The following is a 23,582-nucleotide window of genomic DNA, read 5'->3' as shown; positions in this document are numbered from 1 at the left end:
TCTAGTACTTAGATGCTAGCGTCTAAGTACAGCGCCGGCAAACCGCTAACAAAAGGGCGTGTCTAAAATTTAGACGCCCTAGCGTCTAAATTTAGATTCTCCGCAAACCGCTAACAAGGGTGCATCTAAGAAGACTTCCGGTTCCGGGTTGATGGAGTGAGGAAGCGCGCACCAGAGCTCCGTCCCGAACCGCCAGCACTATCCTTTCTCTCGACTCCCCGGAGTCTCCAAAGGTCTGCCGCACACCACCGATAACCCCCAGACGCAGGGATGGATAAAGCGGCGTCTGCCGCGAACCCCGGAGCGACGCCAGCACCGAGGCAGGAGAAGCGGAGGGCGGAGGCCAATATGGCGTCTGACGCCGGAGCACATCCAGCCGCACCCGCCTCCAAGAAAGCCACTGCTGACACACAAACTTCAGCAATACAGGTACCGCGTTCACCCGACGCCCCGGTGTCATATCAGGAGGTAGTAGCGGCAATTAAAGCCACCATGGCCCCGCTCCTCCAGCAGGCAGTGGCTGATATCACCATCCAGATACAAGCGCTCACACAACGAGTGTCCCACGCTGAGAATCAAATAGGAGCTGCAGTCCATGACATTAAAGATCTGCAGCATTCAGTGAAAACCCTGACCACGGACAACTATCACATCTGGAATAAATTAGATGATATCGAAAACAGGGCCAGACGTAATAATATACGCCTGGTGGGCCTCCCAGAATCCATCAAGGGACCTGCCTTAGCCCACTTCATCCGCAACACCCTGCCGGGACTTTTACAAATAGAACAAGAATGCAGAGACATGGTTGTGGAAAGGGCCCACAGGGTGGGACCCGTACCATCCCCTAATAAACCAAGACCGAGAGTCACTCTGTTTAAATGCTTAAATTATCTCCACAAGCAAATCATCTGGACCGCCTCGAGACGCATAAAGGAACTGCAGTGGGAAGGGAATAGATTATACATTTTTCAGGACTACTCCGTGGAGTTGACTAAGGCTCGCAAGGCTTTTTCCCCCATTTGCTCCCGTCTAGTTGCTGAGAACCGCAAGTTTGGTCTGCTTTACCCAGCACGTTTACGCATATACGACGGTACTTCCCACAAAGACTTCCTCTCACCAACCGACGCTGAGGCCTTCCTTAGAGAACGCACTCGCACTACACAGGATGATCAGGATATTAGTGACCCGATCTCTCACGCTACCAGACCGACACTTTCCCCTCCATGATGGATGTTCCTCCCACCAGGTGTCTCTACGATCCCCATCAAAACTAACTCTCACCAGACTGGTCATTTACCACATATATGTCCGCATTACGTCCTGAAACTTTTTTTTTTTTTTTTTTCTTTGGCTCCAGTTCTCCTTTAGACCTGATTGGATGATTTTGCTGTCTACTCTGGAAAACAGGACTGAGCTGCTCGTTACCCTATATGATTGCTCTGTAATAATATCTTAATATTACTTCGCTCCTCTTTCTTCCTATAAGACTAGGGGGTACCCCCCCTCCTCTTTCTTCCTCTGATACTACTGCTCTGGGCTGTCGTTGCTCCACTAGATGGGCGGTGGGGTTGGGGAAAAGGAAGACAGGGTTTTCTTTTTTTCTTTCTTTTTCTTTCTTTCTTATCTTATTCTCTCTTATATTCATGAACCCATATAAATGTGATTTTACGCTTAATACCCCCCCCTCACTCCCCTTTGCCCCTTCACCTCATCACCACGCCATTCCCCCCCTCCCCCCTCCCCCCCCCCCCCTTACACCTCCCCCTGGTTCCAAGTCCCTATTAGTCATCTTAGCCAAAGACCCTCGGAATTAAGATATATCCATCAATAAGTTAATTGAATTAAAAAAAAAAAAAAAAAATAATAAATAAAAAAAAAAAATATATATATATATAATAAAAAAAAAAAATAATATAAAAAAGGATAGAAATAGAAATAAATAATGGAGAAAAATTGATTAACAATAATCACATTCAAATATCAAAAGATATATACTTTAGTATATGAGGATATAATAACCCGTACAGTTACTTTATCTCAACTTATTCTCTTACTTTTTCATTAGGTAGACCCTACCATTCTAATGTTTACATTCTAATGTTTATATAATTGTGTTTGGTATCTTTATATACCTAAATCTAATGACATGTTGGTTGGTTCGGAAGCGGAGATGGCCGTGCTAACCTCTGTACCATGTTCCCCTTGGTATTAAAAAGATATCCGGGATGGATATCCTGGATGCATAGATTATTGATGTGGTGCGCATTAGTTCTCCCGGAAGTAGGCTGCTCGCAACCACTACAATTCGACCAAATATGTATGTACCTTATACTGTTAAATGTGAGCAACCTGTGGCTTCACTTCTATGTTTTGTATATAAGTTTGCTTGTCTCCCCCTGTCTTATGTATGTCTCCTACCCTCTCCCTCCTTCCCTTCCCCTGCCCGATTCTATGCAATATACAAATAACTCTACAAGAACTAACACTCAATCTTATATCCCAGACTATAGATGTCTAACTTGAAAATTGGTTCGTGGAACGTGGCTGGCTTTAACTCACCGGCAAAAAGACGCAAGATTCTCCTGTGTCTGAACAAACGAGGTATCCAACTGGCATGCCTGCAGGAGACGCATCTGGTACAGGCGGAGGTCAACAAGCTCAACATGCTAGGCTGGAAGGTATTGGGTGCAAGCCCTTACAATTCCAAAGCACGTGGGGTGGTTACACTTATTAAATCTAATATTCCTCACGAGGTTCTGGACACGACTACTGACCCAGAAGGCCGCTTCCTAGCCCTCTCTCTATTGATAGATTCTAAACCTTGTACAATATATAACGTGTATGCACCAAACAAATATTCAAAAGAATTCCTACAAAAACTCTCAGCACTAATTGTATCACAAGACCCCACCCAATTCATAGTCTGTGGCGACTTCAATTTAATTTCATCAAACACACTCGATCGCTCCTTCAACCGTGCACGCCCCCCTTCACTTCCTAAGCTAGGAATCCCGGCCTTTGCCAATAGCTTGCATTTAATCGACGCATGGAGGGCTCTCCATCCCACGGAGAAGGATTACACTTGTTTATCCGCTGCGCACTCCACTCTATCTAGGATAGATTATGTGTTAGTTTCGCAAAATCTATTTCCTTTGGTTAGTGATGCATACATAAACCCCATCACCATATCAGACCACGCCCTCATTTCCATTACTGTGGAACTGCTTCAACCTACACATAAATCAGGGGTTTGGAAATTCCCTGCCTATCTAGCTAAATCATTAAAATTTCACAAACGACTTGAGATAGCCTGGGATAACTTCTTAGCTGATAATAAGGAACATGTCGATTCCGACCCACAACTATTTTGGATGTCTGCTAAAGCAGTCATACGAGGAGAGATATTATCCTACACAGCAAATACTAAAAAGAAATTTACAGAAAAATACTTAGCCCTACAAAACGAACTAACACAGACATTCCAACAATTTAAGCAAAATCCTGATTCTCACAACAAGCAATCCTATATAGTAGCTAAATCCAACTTTGAAAATTACCTACAAATAGCTGGAGACAGACAATTATTTAACACTAACTATAAATTTCATAAGATGGGAAATAGAACAGGGAAGCTACTTACAACACTGCTGCAAGGCGCCCGTCCACCTTCCCGTATCCATCCCCTACGAAATACCCAGGGAATCCTAGCCTCCGCAGATGCAGATATTGCGGCAATTCTACACTCATTCTACACAGAACTGTACTCGGGTCCCCCCCCTTCACACTCCCCATCCTCTACCCTACCCCCACTTCCATCCGACTTTTGGTCCAACTTGCCAACCCCCACTATTAACCCAACCCAAGCTAATTCATTAACAACCCCCATAACGCCAGAAGAAGTAGAAAAAGCGATCAAACAATTGAAATGTGATAAAACACCGGGCCCAGATGGCTATAGTGGACACTTTTATAGAATACTACAATCAAGAATTACCCTGACTCTTACAAAAATTTTTAACAGCTTAATGACCTCTAATACACCCCCCCCACATTATAACTCTGCTATATTGAAAATACTGCCCAAACCAGGCAGAGATTTAGCTCTCCCCGGATCGTATCGTCCAATTTCTTTACTCAATCTGGACTATAAACTTTTTACTAAAATACTAGCTGAAAGATTAAAACTTATCCTCCCCACCATCATACATCCCGATCAGACGGGCTTCATAAGTGGTCGCCACTCAGAACTTAACATGCGTAAGGTTCTTAGTATTATCTCCACCTCCTCTAACTCTCCCCCTTCACCCTCAGCTCAGGATCACGCGATATTAGCATTAGACGCGGAGAAAGCCTTCGATTTAGTCGAATGGCCCCACTTGTATACAACCCTCTCAAAATTTGGCTTCCCGGACAACTTCTCCTCCATCCTTCGCCTTATCAATCACAACCCACATACCCAAATCTCGTGCAATGGCCTCCTCTCCGACCCCTTTATCATCCATAAGGGCACAAGACAGGGATGTCCCCTCTCCCCCCTACTATTTGCCATAGCACTCGAGCCCCTCGCCATAGCTCTCCGCTCTTCCCTAATATATAAAGGTATTTCAATAGGTCCCCTAGAACAAAAACTTTCTTTATTCGCGGATGATATGCTTCTTTTCATTTCAGACCCAAACAATTCCATCCCAGACATCATACGCATTATAGATTCTTTTGGCACACACTCCGGATACAAAGTCAATTATGCTAAATCCGAACTCCTTTATCTGTCTCCATCCGTCCCAACTCCCCCAGATCATCCCTATACTTTCCCATTCACCATAGCACAATCTCATATCAAATACCTGGGAATAGTGACTCCCAAACATCTGCCCTCCGCGTACTCACTCAATTATTCCCCTCTCATACATAAAATCACATCTAAATTGGCAAGTTGGAACCTCCTTCCCTTATCACTCCTGGGTCGCATTGCAGTTCTTCAAAGTGTAATCTTCCCGAAATTATTCTACCCGCTACAGATGTTACCATTTTCACTGACCAAGCGGGACTTGCAAACACTGAGGAAAACAATAACAACTTTCCTGTGGAGTGGGAAGAAGCCTAGAATTGCTTTTTCTAAAATTTCTGCTCCAAAAAGCTGTGGAGGAATAGGCGTTCCAGATTTCGCCTCTTACAACACAGCCACCCTTCTACGATGCGCCTCGGACTGGATCAATAACACTAATGTGTTTACTAATAGTGAGCTAGATGCTGCTCTATTGAGTCCTTACTCTCCTAGTGCCCTGTTACACTCTAAGGCCTCAGACATACCCCCACATATATTGTCTAACCCGTTATTTCATGACATCTACTATGCGTGGCAAAGTGTGAATCGAAAATTAAAAAGAAACCCACTAGTCACTCACAAAATCCCCCTATGGGGCAACCCTAATTTCCCTCCCTCGTTGACCACAGCGACATACCATTTGTGGAGAGATGTAGGATTAACCGACTCATCAAAAGTTTTTGATCCTGGGGGCAATTTCAAGTCGTTCTCGGAGCTTCGTGAGGAATACTCACTTCCACAAAATCATTTCTTTATGTATCTCCAGACCCGCCATTACTTGAACTCCTTGCGGGCCCCCGCTGAAACAGATGCGTCTCCACGACTGACTGATACCTTGCAACAACTGCTTATTCAGAGCAGTATCACCACCTTTAAAATAAGACCGTACTATCTCTTACTACTCCAAACCACTACTGATTCTCGCTGGTCCAAATTGCGAGATCAGTGGGCTCGAGATATTCCAACATTACAATCCTCAGACAAATTAAGTACCAGATATGAGAGCACCCTAAAAATTCTGAGTTCATCATATTTGCAAGAGGTACATATCAAAACCATCCAACGGGCATATGTCTCTCCAGCTTGTTTATCCCACTTTGTACCGTCAGTCACGGGAGAATGTCTAAAGTGTCACATAGCTAAGGCCTCTTTTTACCACTGTATATGGGAATGCCGTAAAATCAAACGGTTTTGGAATAAGCTCTTAATAAATCTACACTCCATGTTTGAGATACGACTCACCCCTGACCCTTTGGCATGTCTATGTGCAAATTTTGAAGAGTGGCACTTGGATCACCAACATCAACATTTGATACCATGGATTACACTATTCGTTACAGTAGCCAAGAAGGTCATTCTCAAACATTGGGTGTCCCACTCTTCCCCAACTGTTCAGGAAGTACATGGGAAAATGATGCAGCTACTGTACTTTGATAGGAGGTCGGCCACGATCCCGAACATAGAAACTGGTATACACAAATTCTATAAAATTTGGGGCCCTTACATAGCAACGTTAAATCAAACGACCCAACGTGAAATCTTTTCTGTTTTTGGAAACGATGAAAGGGTCTTGGTAAGACAAATAAGTAACTCTAATGGGCCGGCTGCTACTTGAAACAAACTATCATTTTCTTCTAGAAGTTGCTTGATAGAGATATTCCGGATATTACAGTAAAGTTTATCTTGCACCCCCCCCCCCCCCTCTACCCTCTTGTGTCTTACCCTTGGTAATTGTTATCCAGTTCAATTTTAGTGACAATAGGAATAAATGAACGATTTATAGAAAATAGAAGATAGAAGATAACAGATAATAGTGTCTAATTTAGTAACAACATGGGACAGTAAAGGAATGTGATAACCTCTCAGTGTAAAACCCTCTTTGGAGCAATTCCCATTAAATCTATTATCGCCACTAAATAAGATGGATCGAGATAAAGTTATGATAAAGCAGATTCAAAGATACACCCACAATGAAATTATTTGTGTTTGTAGTATTTTGCCTTTATTTCTTTATTTGTACAAGCCTGAAAGAAAACGATGTACATTTTATGGAATCTGTTTATGCTAACCGTATATTACCATTGTACTCATTCATCTTCTTACTTGCTTCATCTTCTTATTTGTTTATAACTTATAATTGTATTTGAAAAATTACAATAAACAGATTTAAAAAAAAAAAAAAAAAAACAAGGGTGCATCTAAATTTAGATGCTAGAGCGTCTAAATTTTAGTCGGGTATAGGTGTTCAGCATTATTCCAAAAAAGACACAGACCAAAAAAATGTGAAAAACACTAGTAAACCTGTCGACAATGACACTTGTCGACGTAACAGCTGTCGACCTTGTTTACTCCACTATCCACGTCAGCCCAAAGCGTGGCGAGCGCAGTGAGCCCCTCGAGGGGAGGCGGTATGCGTCCTACCGACCTTTTCATACCCCCACTATCCATGTCAGCGTGGAGTCAAATTAATAAAGTGTGGCGAGCGCAGCGAGCCACCGAGCCCGAAGTGCGGCGAGCGCAGCTGTAACACCCCAATAAGGGTTAATGTTTATACATAAACTAAAATGTTATATGGTTGTGATACAGTAAATCTAGCAGATATCAAAAGTAATATTAGTAGTTAATTAATTATTTAGGAAAAGTATTAATGTGTTAATACCCCTTATTAATAGAATATTGTGAACTGAACACTGTTTACCCCTTTCCTGAACTGACAATGGACTTGTCCTCCTAGCCCATTAGGGTGGACTATACCATATACCCTGCTTTAAAGGGGAGAACTGTGAGGAATATTCCAGAAAGGAAAATATACTCTGACAGTTGGCAAAGCCCCTGCTCATCAGGAAACCCCAGAGCAGGGACTATAGAGGTGCTGAGGGGAAAGAGCGGTAGGTGTGTTGTGGATAGGGATTGAGGAAAGCTGAAGTGCAGCAGAAAAGACACTGTGTAGCAGTTGTGGAGAGAAAGTTAAGGCAGCAGAGCTGCGCAGCTGGAAAGTGTGTGATGCGTTGCTGTAATTAGGAGAATACTTACCAAAAGGGCTCCGGTGATTTCCCGAGGTCCCCTTGAGCAGCGGTGACAGAGGCGGTGACTGATCCAAGCTGTGATCGATAAAGAAGAGGGTGTGGTGAGTGATTGTCCAGCCCCAAGGCAGCACAGTACAGTCTCCTGCATATCCCACAGATCAGCCCAGAGATAGTCCAGCCGGAGACAGCCTACAGGATGGCCCACAGATAGCTGTAACGCCCCTGCAATAACCTCATAGCCAGCCTAACACCTCTCCCGGCTAAAGAAAGCATTGTGTGTAACATTTACCTCATCCAGGCAGCAATAAGCAGTACCTACACTGGCATTTGGGGAGAGACTCTAGTAGTTAATACTGCACACAATACCCAAGTCGTCCTTAGCTACAAGTTAGGAGGAAGGGAGTAGTGGCTGCTGAATCAGCCCCAAAGCTGCATATTACAGAAGTGGACTGACACTTATAGTGACACTTGTGGCAATTATACTGCTAAGGGAAAATTGCTTATATCATTCTACTCAGGATATTCCAAAAATATTGCTAGCTTCTGTCATCTATTATCAGATTATTTGACGTTCAAGTTAAAAGTCAGCAGCATTATTACGCAAGACTTACCTTATGTATTCTCTTGACTTTGGATTACAAATACACAGAGAGTTGACCTTGCAGCGTGGGACCTAAAAAAGAAAGAATATTTGTTATAAATAAGCGCTTAAAGAACAGGTGACTGCAGTCATAATAGGGTTAACCCAAGACTATTGTAGACATAAACAATTATTGCGCAATGATAATCTAGTTCTGGTAAAACGCTATAACCTGTTTTGATATTGTAACGGTTTGTTATACATTGCAGGTGAATGGATAGTTGCTTATTTGCTTGTTGCAGAATAGCACAACTTATGCTCTAAGTAATATTGTTATACATCAATATCTCACCAATGTTACGTGGGTAGAATCTCTGATGTTTATATTTATATATTGATATTTTGTGCATAATAGTATCCTTGATTTCCATCAGTTCCTTTAAGAAAAACGGAGTTCCAGCTTAATAAAATTACTCTATTATTTTTCCTCGTGAGTTATTGTGGTGAGCTGTTGATAATTGCTGTTGCAAGATAACCTGTAAGGATAAAGATACTTATCTGAGAGAGTATCACATTTGGCGTCACGAACAGGATAGGAACAAGATGTTGGATATCCAGACTCCTGTGTTAACTTTGAGACGGAGATTGTTACCCATGTCACCCAGGCAAAGAACAATGGCATCACCAATCACAATGCCTTACTACCCTGGAGCCCCATGGCTGCCAACTTATTCTGGGAAAGCATGTACTCCAGGTAACAGTATATTTAAGGACTTCAAGTCAAAACTGCTGTCACTATTTTGCATAGGTTCCCTTAATGAGCCACAGAAGGTGGAAATATTGATCGGACAGTTAAGAGGCCTAGCCCTTTGGGAAGTAAACTCTTGGTCTACTGAACAGAAGAAGAACGTAGAAGACATATTTAAAAAATTGTCCACTATTTTTGATTTGCAAACTTTATCTAAACTTAAAATTAACTTCTATGGAAGAAAGCAACAGCCCCATGAATCCTTAAGAGAATTTGCTCTCAGTTTGCAGGAATCACTCAAAGAACTACAGAACTTTGACCCCCGTGAAAAACAACAATAGGATGAAACATTGACCAGTCAATTTATAGAAGGAGCTCTCGGGGATGCAGTGCGTACTACATTATGCATGGTGAGATCACAGAATCCAACTTGCCCTTTCCCTGAATTTAAGGAGACTGTTATCAAAATTCTGGGACTGAATACATCTTCTGAAACTACCTCCTCCTTATCAGTGGAAAATTCTGAGGCCAGAAGTCCCTCTAAAATCAGCTATAATGAAAGAAAAAAACCCATGGCACCCAAGGAGGCAGTCATACAGCATGCTCAGTTATCCTCCTGCCCTGACCAAAGTGAAGTATTAAAAAGCAAGATTGAAGAATCTATCCAGGGATTTACAGAACTGTGCAGGGAGGTGGAAAACCCAACGAAAGAGCAATTGCTTCCTCAAGAACAACAGAAAGGTTATATCGAAAAGAGAGCCAGGAATTCGAGAATAAAACGGACCTACCAGTTTGACGCACAGGGATTGCCAGTATGTCAATGCCGTAGACAAAAGGAACATGTTCAGTTCAACTGCAGGCAACATGAGAATTTAAACTCAAACCCTGAGGCAGAGGATCAGTGCTCAGGAAGCACAGCAAGAATTGATCAACCTGTGGATGACAGACAAGATATAGGTCCAGAAACAGTATTGCAAAACCAGGATAAAAATGTTGGTGTACCTAATGCAGGCAGTGTTCTGCCAGCCAGCACAAGGAACATTTTGGGTCGAGTATTATGGTTTAATGTCCAACGGGGTTATGGCTTTATAAACCGTATTGACACCAAGGAAGATGTATTTGTGCACTATACTGCCATTAAGAAGAACAACCCCAGGAACTTCTTCTTCAGTTTGGAAGAAGGAGAGTTGGTGGAGTTCAATGTGGTGATTGGAGAGAAGGGCACCAAAGCTACTAATGTAACTGGTCCTAATGGTGTTTCAGTGCAAGGCAGCAAATTTGCAGCAGGTCGCAGTCCATATGCCAATGTCCCAGTGCAGAGAAAATCAGTTGGGAGGACAGTTAAACAAAATGTAGAGCAACAGAGTGAAGCGGTGCAGCAAAACCTACAGGATACTAACAAACCACAATCTCTTCCAGAGTCAGAATACCAGATTAAACCTAGAATGGATGACACACATGCCGGTAAAGTTCACTACAACCAGCCAGATTTAAAAATTGTTGAATATAAGGAAGACATTGAAAGAGTTGCCCACTAAACCACAGCAGAGAGGTTGGGTTCCCATGAACTTAATTGCCTTGGTTCTTTTATGCTAAAGTCTGAATCTATTTTATGTGAAGAACCATATATTTCAGTTAAAGAGCCCTTAACTTCTGTTCCATCAGAGTACAAACTTCCAAATAGTAAATATATTGAGATAAGTTCCAGTGAAACAGCATTAATTATGCACCAGATTTTGAGAAAATATGGAATGAGAAACAGAAGTGACCTATTTATACAGTATAGGCATTAGATTGAACATAAATGTCAGAATAAGTACTGCTTTTGTCAATATTAATTGTAAAAAGTGTTTTTTTTTTTTTGAGTGCGTGTGTGTGTGTCCACAAATATTAGACTGTTCTTTATTGGATGTTGTCTGTTGTGTGAGGACACACAACGTTCCAGCGGGGAAGTAATGTAACACCCCAATAAGGGTTAATGTTTATACATAAACTAAAATGTTATATGGTTGTGATACAGTAAATCTAGCAGATATCAAAAGTAATATTAGTAGTTAATTAATTATTTAGGAAAAGTATTAATGTGTTAATACCCCTTATTAATAGAATATTGTGAACTGAACACTGTTTACCCCTTTCCTGAACTGACAATGGACTTGTCCTCCTAGCCCATTAGGGTGGACTATACCATATACCCTGCTTTAAAGGGGAGAACTGTGAGGAATATTCCAGAAAGGAAAATATACTCTGACAGTTGGCAGAGCCCCTGCTCATCAGGAAACCCCAGAGCAGGGACTATAGAGGTGCTGAGGGGAAAGAGCGGTAGGTGTGTTGTGGATAGGGATTGAGGAAAGCTGAAGTGCAGCAGAAAAGACACTGTGTAGCAGTTGTGGAGAGAAAGTTAAGGCAGCAGAGCTGCGCAGCTGGAAAGTGTGTGATGCGTTGCTGTAATTAGGAGAATACTTACCAAAAGGGCTCCGGTGATTTCCCGAGGTCCCCTTGAGCAGCGGTGACAGAGGCGGTGACTGATCCAAGCTGTGATCGATAAAGAAGAGGGTGTGGTGAGTGATTGTCCAGCCCCAAGGCAGCACAGTACAGTCTCCTGCATATCCCACAGATCAGCCCAGAGATAGTCCAGCCGGAGACAGCCTACAGGATGGCCCACAGATAGCTGTAACGCTCCTGCAATAACCTCATAGCCAGCCTAACACCTCTCCCGACTAAAGAAAGCATTGTGTGTAACATTCACCTAATCCAGGCAGCAATAAGCAGTACCTACACTGGCATTTGGGGAGAGACTCTAGTAGTTAATACTGCACACAATACCCAAGTCGTCCTTAGCTACAAGTTAGGAGGAAGGGAGTAGTGGCTGCTGAATCAGCCCCAAAGCTGCATATTACAGAAGTGGACTGACACTTATAGAGACACTTGTGGCAATTATACTGCTAAGGGAAAATTGCTTATATCATTCTACTCAGGATATTCCAAAAATATTGCTAGCTTCTGTCATCTATTATCAGATTATTTGACGTTCAAGTTAAAAGTCAGCAGCATTATTACGCAAGACTTACGTTATGTATTCTCTTGACTTTGGATTACAAATACACAGAGAGTTGACCTTGCAGCGTGGGACCTAAAAAAGAAAGAATATTTGTTATAAATAAGCGCTTAAAGAACAGGTGACTGCAGTCATAATAGGGTTAACCCAAGACTATTGTAGACATAAACAATTATTGCGCAATGATAATCTAGTTCTGGTAAAACGCTATAACCTGTTTTGATATTGTAACGGTTTGTTATACATTGCAGGTGAATGGATAGTTGCTTATTTGCTTGTTGCAGAATAGTACAACTTATGCTCTAAGTAATATTGTTATACATCAATATCTCACCAATGTTACGTGGGAAGAATCTCTGATGTTTGTATTTATATATTGATATTTTGTGCATAATAGTATCCTTGATTTCCATCAGTTCCTTTAAGAATAACGGAGTTCCAGCTTAATAAAATTACTCTATTATTTTTCCTCGTGAGTTATTGTTGTGAGCTGTTGATAATTGCTGTTGCAAGATAACCTGTAAGGATAAAGATACTTATCTGAGAGAGTATCACACAGCGAGCCCCGCAAAGGGACATGGGTAACTTCACATATATTCCACGTATGAAAAGGTCGGTAGGACGAGTACCGCTGCGCTCGCCACGCTTCAGGCTGGCGTGGATGGTGGGGGTGTTTCAGGAACACATTCACACCTGTCATATCATACAGAAGTGAGAAAAGGGTCTGACTCTCACAGAATCTAACAGCTGACTGACTACGCTAACTGCGTACCGCTCAACCTACCAGCTGACTGACTACGCTACGCTGTCCGCGGGAACACTATGCTGCATCTGACAGGGACTCTGGCTATGCTAAGCAGCCGCGTGAACACCCTACGCTAACTACGTAAATGCCGCGCAAACGACTGGCTACACTAACTAAGCTGGTTGAGAGCACGCTATTTATGACTGACTTCGCTGACTACGCTAGTCACGGGAACCCTACACCGGTTTTGACAGGGACGCTTACGCGACTGCAGGGACGGTACATTATAGTCGTGGGAACACTACGCCGGTTTTGACAGGGACGCTTACGCGACTACAGGGATGCTACGTTATCAGCGTTTATGGGGATGCCCACAAAATACTGGGTGTTCCCCTGCTTACTAAGAGTCAGGTACTAGGGCCCACAATTTATGTCCTAGGGCCCCATAATTTATGGGTCTTCAAGCAGGGGTATGCTGGTATGGGGCGACACCACGGAAGATATGATTTTTATAACTTTAATACGGGCCTCAGTGCATTACATTGCCTGGGGGTGTACAATGCCTTTAAGATGACTCTGAATACTGGGCACATACTATTTCGACTTCTTCCCTAAGAAAAGTCACCCACGATCCCCCTTGAGCTGCCCAGGAAGATATATCACATTTGGTTCTTTTGCATTCAATATATCCCACGTGATCCCAGCCAAGCCTGCCTGGCTCAAAAGCAATCCAAAGATGTCTTCTGCAGCTGCTGCGTCTCACAGGCTCCGACCTTCTGCCAATTACATGCAATTTGGGCAATTTTATTGTGATTGATTGCAGCAGTCGCATAAAAAAAAACACAAATTGTGATTTGAGTTATCCTAGTGTATGGGGGCCTTAAGATTTCCCAGAAGACATTGCGGTGTGCTGGGTGATCTAGCATCGCTCTGAACGCTTCAGCATCTCCTTGTGTGTAGGCCCTTTAGAAAGAGATTGAAGACAAACCAAACACAACCCCATAAAAGGCCAGTTAGAATTCGATTGGTTAGTACAAGGCCAGTGCAAGGGTTTATGGCACCCGAGTCAAAACTTCAGCTTATGGCATCCTGCCATTTGCATTAAGTTCAACAAGGATGTCTCTCTCTGAGTCATCCTTGTCTTTGTGATAGTCAGACTCAGGGACTTCCCACAGATTTCTACAGCACTCGCAGACCTAACACACCTCTGTGGTGTCTTATGTCTGCGAGCGCCCTGTGTGGAAAGCAGACATCAGCTGCCCACCCACCCCCTGCAACCCGTGCCATCGTCAAATCTTCAAGGGAACGCCCAGCGTTTTTATGGTAAAGCCCATGAATGGCTGGGCGTTCCCAGATGTAGTCGCACACCATCGTTCCCCTGCGCGAACACGCAGGGGAGCGAATGAACTAGAATAAGGTCAGAAGTTTCTTCATATTTAATTTCACCTGCAGGTGGCAGCAGCTCACTCGATATTTTGCAGGTTATTTCCTACCACAGTTGTTTGAATTTTAGACGGTAATCAGGGTGCCCTAGAGTGACAGAATTTGTTTTCGCAGCACACCCTAGGCCAAAGGTTTATAATTGAGAAATTTAGAAATAAAATATTGAATTGAATATTTGTGTTTATATCTCATCACATCATGACATTCGGGCAAATATATAAAAATAATTTTGGACTAAAATAATGTGAAAAATTGTGTTTTCACACCTTTTTCACATTACTTTAGTATTACTTGAATGTATTAAAGGGCTTTTGGAGCAGTTTTCAGGCAACAAATTCATATATTTTAATCATGCAGAATGTGATCTGCCAGAATTTATCTGGGGGATTGGGACTTGTGATAGAGGCACTAAGCAGGGTTCCCTGATTTTGAGAGCCGACCCTAAATAGATCTCAAACTGACTAACCCTTGGAGTGCCAACATCTCTGTGACAGATTCACAAGATGTCCACTAAAAATGCCAGCATTGCTCACATTTGTTATATAAATTCAAATAAAAAATGTTAAATAAAAGAAGATTATATTTCCTATATAAGGTAAACATTACAGGTCATTTTGATGACTGATAAGGTTTGCTTGCCAATTTTCACACCTATTTTGACAAATTCCCTTGGCACTCAAAGGCTTAATGTTGGAAAAAAAAATACATATATATATATATATATATATATATATATATATATATATATATATATATATATATAATCACACACACAAATACAGGGGGCCCACTACAACAACTAACTCACCTTAACATTCAAATAATCAATTAAATAAATAATGGGGTTTTAGTTCATTAATTGATCAATGCATTTTAGCTTGCAGCCCATCACCAAGGGACCCCATTCCACTGCAAGTCCTTGTTAGTGTAGGACTTGCAGTGAAATGGGGTCCCTTGGCGATGGGCTGCAAGCTTCAATGCATTGATCAATTCATGAACTAAAACCCCATTATTTATTTAATTGATTATTTGAATGTTAAGGTGAGTTAGTTTGTTGTAGTGAGTGCTGGGCCCCCTGTATTTGTATTTACTAGAGTGTGTGGTCACAGGCCACTGCACCCCAACCTGGGAAGTGTGGGTGCTGGTTGCACCCCATTCGTAGGAATGGCGAGTGTGTTGGTACATATATATATATATATATATATATATATATATATATATATATTATCCCCAATATCAGCTACCCTTGGAGGAGATAGAGTTATTGGACAGAGATTTTGCTTACTGGCATCAATTCGGGAGCTTTGACTACCATCCCTATACCATTGGTCCAGCCAATAGATTCCAAGGACAGCAAATAGATCTATTTATCTGTTGGATACCCATTGGGTTCGATATTTTAGCTCATTTATTTTAAACCTATCATCGGATCTGAACCTCCCTACTATTCTCTTAGAATAAGTGTAATACCCACTCAAAGAAATAGGAACACAAGACTGTGATCATCAGAGAATCACTCATTTATGCAACCAATAAAAGATTATTAACTGTGCCCCTGATGAAGTCTCTTTAGACGAAACGCGTTGGTATGTTTTGGCATTTCTGTGAAGATTTTAATTAAAACATTGTTTGGAAAAAACAACTATTCCCCTAAAGTCCCCCCCCTTCCCCCCGGCTGTGTGACAGTCTACATCCGTGCGGCAACATCACACCGGTTGCCAGATGGCAGGGCCGGGCAGCAGCTGCCTTATTCTAGTTCACTCTTTCTGACAAAATCCTTCTTAGATGGACAAAACCATGTGCAATGCAAGTGGGGCAGCTGTAAAATGTGCAGAGAGGTTTAGATTTGGGTGAGTTATTGTGTTTCTGTGCAGGGTAAATACTGGCTGCTTTATTTTTACACTGCAATATAGATCTCACTTTGAAGTAAAACCCCACCCAAATCTAATTCTCTCTGCACAAGTTACATCTGTCCCACCTGCAGTGCACATGGTTTTGTCCATTAAAGAAGGATTTTGTGAGAAAGAGTGAACTAGAATAAGGCCCATAGTGTTCAGCGGCGCTGCCCGGACCCTAGACACAGCGTGGTGGGTTTGCTTAGGTAGCGCTCCCCCTAAAAAACTCGCCCAGTGGGGAGCACTTCCTTTAAAAAAAAAACACTGAAGGGGTTAAACAAATTGTTCTTCTCCTGAGAGTTTCCCAGAGACTGATTCCAAGTCTCCAGGTTACCTGCTACAGTGAACCTCATCCTGCTTCTGCTACTGCTGCTACCTTACCTGTTTTTTTCCACCTGCTATAGCTGCTATTATATCATCTCCAGCATCTAGCGTACAGTCAGCTTCCAGAGTGCAGCAAAGGCCCATCGGTTCCCAAACAACACAGTCCTCGGTTTCCAGACCGACACAGCACTCGGTTCCCACACTGACTCTGTCCTCGTCTCCCAGGTTGACTCCGTCCTCGTCTCCCAGGTCAACTCCGTCCTCGTCTCCCAGGTCAACTCTGTCCTCATCTCCCAGGTTGACTCCGTCCTCATCTCCCGTCATTGTCTCTTAGTTTGAAGCTGTCAATGACTCCCAGGTCGACACCATCCTTGGTCCCAGGTCGACACCATCATTGTCTCTTAGTTTGAAGCTGTCAATTACTCCCAGATCGACACCGTCCTTGGTCCCCGGTCGACACCATCGTTGTCTCTTAGTTTGAAGCTGTCAATGACTCCCAGGTTGACTCCGTCCTTGTCTTCCAGGTCGATTCCTTCCTTGGCTCTCAGGTCGACTCCGTCCTCTCGGCTCCCAGGATGACTCCGTCCTCTCGGCTCCCAGGATGACTCCATCCTCTCGGCTACCAGGACGATTCCGTCACTTGCTCCCAGGCCAATGCAGATCAGCTTTCAAGCTTCTACAAATCATTAGCTTCCAGGCATACCCTCAGCTCCTAGGCTGATACAAACCGTTGGCTTTCAGGACAACTCGGATCCTCAGCTCCCAGGCAGTTCCCAGTCTGATACTGCACACCATCGGTTCACAAAGCATTGCTGATCTCTCAATATGCATTCCTCAGTAGTGGCACAGTAGGTGAGGGACTCTGACCGAGGGCCGCGGCCTCCCCACCGGTGCAGCGAAGTCCATTCTCCCTTGAGGTTCCTGGTGGGGTTAGACTCCGTGCCTCTGATCAGAATCATGTCAACTTCCCACCTAGCTGTGTTCAGTGCCCAGTGTCATATACCTCTAGTCCCCAGTATACCAGTATCCATACCAACTCTACCACCAGCTGCCAGACCACACCACCAGTTTGCAGACTGCCTATCACCAGTATCACCCACCGGCTATACTCATTCCCAGTGAGTAAAGACTTTCAGTCACACACAGTTGAGATCAGGGGACCAGGACCACACCACCAGTTCCCAGTCTGGTACTGCACACCAGAAAGAAAGAATTGTCAGAGCGCAAGTCTGAAATATATACCAATCTTGGATCTGCAGCTGTCACTGTCGAGGGGATACTCCACCCCTTGAAACACAGAAGACAACCGAGAGAAATTAGAGATAGCGCTGATCCAAGTAAATTTAAATGTATCAAGATTTAATTTAAAATTGGTACAATTTATTTAATTATACATCAATCACCGGCCGGTATACAAATTATTATACAACCTTAAAAATAAAAAATATATAAATAAAAATAGAAATAAGAATGTAGATAAAAAATGGGGTTGGGATGGGACTGTCCCATTGATTATCCCAACAATGGTTAGTAGGCTGAATGGTATGTTTTATGGCAGCCTATATGTGGCAGGTTAGTCCAATTAACAACAGGTGGCTCTCTCACAGCTCCTAGATGTTAGTAGGTATTAGCATGCATTATCCAGTAGGTATTATACCAAGTTTAGAGTCAATGATATTATTGCTTTAAGGGTTTGGTAACTTGCCAAGCTCCAGATATAGCTTTCTGCTGTGGTTTTAGACAGGTCTCAGCTGCGGATTCCTTGCGTGTGCAATGCAGCAAAATAGACTCTTCCACATTCCAGGCACAATTGCAATCGGGTCAGGGCTTTCAGAAGGCTGTATGGTAGTACCGGCACCGGTGGGTATCCTTTACGTGTTTCCCCGCCTTTGAATTCAGCGGCTTCCTCAGAAGGACTGCACACCATCGGTTCCCAAACCATCGCTGGTCCCTCAGTATGCATTCCTCAATAGTTGCAGCAAAGACCAAAGCCCCTTGCGGGGTTCCCTGGCAAAGACCACTGGCCGGTTAGACCCCGCGCCTCTGCTCCTGGTATTAGTCAATACCCTGTTCCAGCTCTGCCCAGGGGCGGATTGGCCTGCCGGGAAACCGGGCCGTTTCCCGGTGGGCCGACCCATAATAGTTATAAAGGGGCTGCTCAACCCCCTGGCTGGGCTGCAGACTTTGCCCCAAAGAAATATGGCCAGCAATGACTGTCACTAGAGCAAAAATTTCCGCGGGAGGGCTGGTGCGCATGTCCGGCAGCACGCAGCTTCTCCCGCGGTTCTGTCTCTCTCTGCAGTGTCATGAAGTCACCACTCACCAGCGTCTGTGTCTGTGAGGATGGTTGCGTGCAGGGAGCGGCCAGCCATGAGAGGTGCTCTCCAGTCCAGTCCATGCTGTGAATCCCCGCCGCTGCTGTCCTCAGTCAGGCTCTGTGGCTGCCGGCTCCCGGTACACTGTCACACTCACAGTCACAGTCACAGCAGAGAGAGACAGCAGCGCCGGCAGCACAGAGCTGAGCTCCCAACCCCCTTAATGTCATCATCCTTCTTCAGTCATGAGTGACAGCAGATCCTGGAAAGGGGGCGGAGCTACACGCGTGGAAGGGGCGGAGCTACACGCGTGGACGGGCGTGGCTACACGAGTGGAAGGGGCGGAGCTACACGGGAGCCCAGGTAATGAAAGAAATAATTAGATCCACAGCCAGCCAGCCAGCCAGCTTTTAAGGTAAATAAAGTGGTGGTGCAGGCGTTACGCAGCACTACTAATGTCCACAACTGGTGAGGGCATTATGCAGTGTCACGACTGTCCGCAACTGGTGAGGGCATTATGCAGTGTCACGACTGTCCACAACTGGTGAGGGCATTATGCAGTGTCACGACTGTCGGCAACTGGTGAGGGCTTTATGCAGTGTCACTTCTGTCGGCAACTGGTGTGGGCATTACGCAGGGATACTACCGTCAGCAACTGGTGTGGGCATTATGCAGCGCTAATACTGTCAGCAACTGGTATCGGCATTACGCAGCGCTACTACTGCCGGCAACTGGCGCGAGGGCTACACAGCGCTACTACTGTTGGCAAATGGTGCAGGCATTATGCAGCGCTACTACTGTCAGCAACTGGTGTGACCGTTTTGCAGCGCTACTACTGTCAGCAACTTGTGAGGGCATTACGCAGGGATACTACTGTCGGCAACTGGTGAGGGCATTATGCAGTGTCACTACTGTCTGCAACTTGTGAGGGCGTTACGCAGGGATACTACTGTCTGCAACTGGTGAGGGTGTTAAACAGTGTCACTACTGTCGGCAACTGGTGTAGGCGTTACGCAGGGATACTACTGTCAGCAACTGGTGAGTGTGTTCTGCATCGCTACTACTGTCAGCAACTGGTATCGGCATTATGCAGCACTGCTACTGTCAGCAACTGGTGAGGGCGTTACGCAGTGCCACTACTGTTGGCAACTGGTGCGGGTATTACCCAGGGCTAGTACTGTCAACAACTGGTGAGGGCATTATGCAGCATTACTACTGTCGGCAACTGGTGCAGGCGTTACCCAGCAATACTAATGTCCACAACTGGTGAGGGCATTATGCAGTGTCACTAGTGTCGGCAACTGGTGAGGGCATTATGCAGTGTCACTACTGTCAGCAACTGGTGTGGGCATTATGCAGTGTCACTACTCTCGGCAACTGGTGCGGGCATTATGCAGTGTCACTACTGTTAGCAACTGGTGTGGGCATTATACAGTGTCACTACTGTCAGCAACTGGTGCGGGCATTATGCAGTGTCACTACTGTCGGCAACTGGTGCAGGCATTATGCAGTGTCACTACTTTCGGCAACTGGTGCGGGGGTTATGCAGCGCTACTACTGTCGGCAACTGGTGCGGGCATTATGCAGTGTCACTACTGTCAGCAACTGGTGAGGGCATTATGTAGTGTCACTACTGTCGGCAACTAGTGTGGGCATTATGCAGTGTCGCTACTGTCGGCAACTGGTGCGGGCGTTATGCAGCGCTACTACTGTCAGCAACTGGTGTGGGCGTTATTCAGCACTACTACTGTCAGCAACTGGTGCAGGTGATACGCAGCACTGCTACTGTCAGCAACTGGTGAGGGCGATACGCAGCGCTACTACTGTCAGCAACTGGTGTGGGCGTTACGCAGCGCTACTACTGTCTACTACTGTGGCCAACAGTGGGGATAATGCATAAGCAACGCTGCTACTGTGGCCAACAGTGGGCATTATTTGTAAACCGCACCACTACTGTGGACATTATGTAATTGTAAGGGTTCTACTGATGTGGGCATTATATGTATAAGCAGTGCTACTACTGCGGATATTATGTGTGTGGAAGGGTTCTACTATGGGCATTATGTTGTATGTATAAGCAGCGCTACTACTGTGGATATTTTGTGTAAGGGGCACTACTGTCAAGCGTAATGTAAATATAGGGCACTAGGTGATGTGCAGGACCATAACTAGGTGTGTGCCAGTGGTGCCTTGCCCATTCGCACAGTGGGTATACCACCTACATGACCACTCACTGCTGATTGTCATCCGCCACTGCTCTCAGAGCTTGTGGTCCAGCTGCATCTGTTATTGATTGGTTGTCAGACCAGTAGGTTGATGTTTTGCCTAGGGTGCTGAGAAGCCTTACACCAGCCCTGCCAGGGTTATATGTATGGGGAGATTCTGTAATGAGCGTATATATATATATATATATATATATATATATATATGTATATGCCTTCCCCCCAGGTATGAGAGAGGTGATCCCTTAATGAGTGGAGGAGCAGCATGCGGTCAGGGCCGCAGTGCTGCCCGCTGTGTAATGCAATTGTGCTGGAAGCACTGAAGCTCCCTGCTCCATATGGTCTGCCCACACCTCGTGTCCCGCAGGAATGTGCTCTTGGCCCAGTGGTACAGGGATGGAGGGTGCCATCCAGTCGGCGGCGTCTAGATGTTTGAAGTAATTAGAAAAAACATCTATTTATTTCAGGAAGTAAAATAAATATATATATATATATATATATATATATATATATATAAATAAATAAAAGTCCAGCAGCACTACCTCATCTGTAGATCAAAGCCGGTGCCTTCCAAATCCCCTAAGGGACAAATACACACTGCCAGGAGGCGGCACTCGACAAAAGAATAGTCAAGGAGACAGATATCTCATCATCAACGTTTCCAACTTTACTTTAGTTCGTCATCAGGATACCTGATATCCTGATGACGAACTAAAGTAAAGTTGGAAACGTTGATGATGAGATATCTGTCTCCTTGACTTTTCTTTTGTCGAGTGCCGCCTCCTGGCAGTGATTATATATATATATATATATATATATATATATATATAACCACGAAATGTGGCACTCTTATTGAAGTGTGTAAATGAAGACTCAAATCATGGTTTTGATGCACCATGATTTCAGTCTTCATTTGCACACTTCAATCAGACCGCAGTGCCGCAGTTCGTAGATTATATATGTGTGAGCTGTTGTGATTTTATATAGATAGATAAACAGATATATATTGTAATATGTGATGGCTGTTTTCTATTTTTGGCACCTCTCAATTATTTTTTTTGCTGTTGTGCAGCCCAATATGTTTTTATGTTATTCCTGTGGGGGCTAGCGTTTAATGTTTTTTTTTTGTCTGGTGTCATGTGTTTTTCTCCTGTTGGGGCCACCAATGTGTATTGTTTTCTGTTTGGGACAATATTTGTTTTTTCTTTGGGGGCCAGTGTGTTTTTGTCGTGTGGGGGCATATGTTTTTGTTTTCTGTGGGGTTTTATATTTGGGGTCAGTATGATTGTTACCTGTTGGGGTTGCTGGTGAAAGTTTCAAAAATTCAACCAATGGTGGCAGTGTAACAGCATTAGCATAAAGTTGCATATGCAACTGCATCAAAAATACAAGGCAGGCTGCAACTGCATGCAACTCTAAATCAGATTCTATTATTAGGGACCCGCCCCGTCTTGACAGACTCCACCCCCTTAGCAGACCCCGCCCCCCAGGGCTGCTTCCATAAATTTCCCGGGCTGTTTTTACATCCCAATCCGGCCCTGGCTCTGCCCATGTGTCCAGCTCACCATGCAGTCTTGTGTGTGTATCCCAGTTGCCCAGAAAACCCAAATTCCTGCCTCCAGTGCCCTCCACTGGACCACCACGGTCACAGCTGGGAACACAACCAACCCCGGATCTGGACAGTTGGGAGGTATGAGTAAGGGTAATTGGTGGAGGTGATGAGGGTGTGGTTGCAGGTGTTTGTAGGGGCTAAGCCGGAGGCAGCAGTGCATGTATGGCATAATCAGGGTTAGACTGGGCCATAGGGGTACAGGGGAAACCTACGGTGGGCCTGTGGTGCCTGTGGGTCCTACTTTCTCCAGAGCTCAGTTTCCAAACTGGTCACGTGGATTATACATTATGTGGGAGATTTAATATCAGAGATTCAGAAAGTGAGAGATTTGGTAAGAAATCTCCAGGTTTTTTAAAGCGGCAATCATTACACTATAAAACCAGTTTGATTTTGAAGCATAAATGATTGCTGCTTTAAAAAACCCTGGAGATTTCTTACCAAATCTCTCACTTTTTGAATCTCTCTTCCTATTAAATTTCAACCTATGTGTATATTACATTATACTGCACAGGGCTATGGTGTATTCTCTACAGTGCATTGCTGTTGTTAAACTAGTACATTACCATGATGCACTATTACTATATATGCACTCTCTAACAGTTACTCCTCTGCAGACTGACCACTGCATTTCCCCGTTGGGCCCTTGATGCCCCGATCACACACTGGACATGATCTCAGGGTATTTTTCACAAGAATTGCGGTAACCAGATTTGCATGGACAGCGCTCTCTCACATCCTTGTGATGTATTCAATTATAGCAATGCTATTTTGGTTGAATTTATCAAA

At 44.1% G+C, this 23,582-nt stretch overlaps 2 long non-coding RNA genes across 2 annotated transcripts in view; both read right to left on the bottom strand.

The window, feature by feature from the left end:
* The window catches only part of LOC146007950 (uncharacterized), a 44,534-nt gene that overhangs the window by 7,867 nt on the left and 13,085 nt on the right, over window positions 1-23,582 (bottom strand). The window lies entirely within an intron of this gene.
* Window positions 7,412-11,816, bottom strand: LOC146007946 (uncharacterized). Its single transcript, XR_014444428.1, has 3 exons — window positions 11,650-11,816; window positions 8,466-8,527; window positions 7,412-7,929 (listed from the first exon to the last, which is right to left on the bottom strand). It is a non-coding gene; the product is annotated as an uncharacterized LOC146007946 (long non-coding RNA).

This window comes from Crinia signifera, chromosome 6 (assembly GCF_055691185.1).
Source record: "Crinia signifera chromosome 6, ASM5569118v1, whole genome shotgun sequence".
Classification (NCBI taxonomy): domain Eukaryota; kingdom Metazoa; phylum Chordata; class Amphibia; order Anura; family Myobatrachidae; genus Crinia; species Crinia signifera.
Note: the sequence above shows the minus strand (reverse complement) of the source record. Positions and strands in the feature narration are given on the sequence as shown.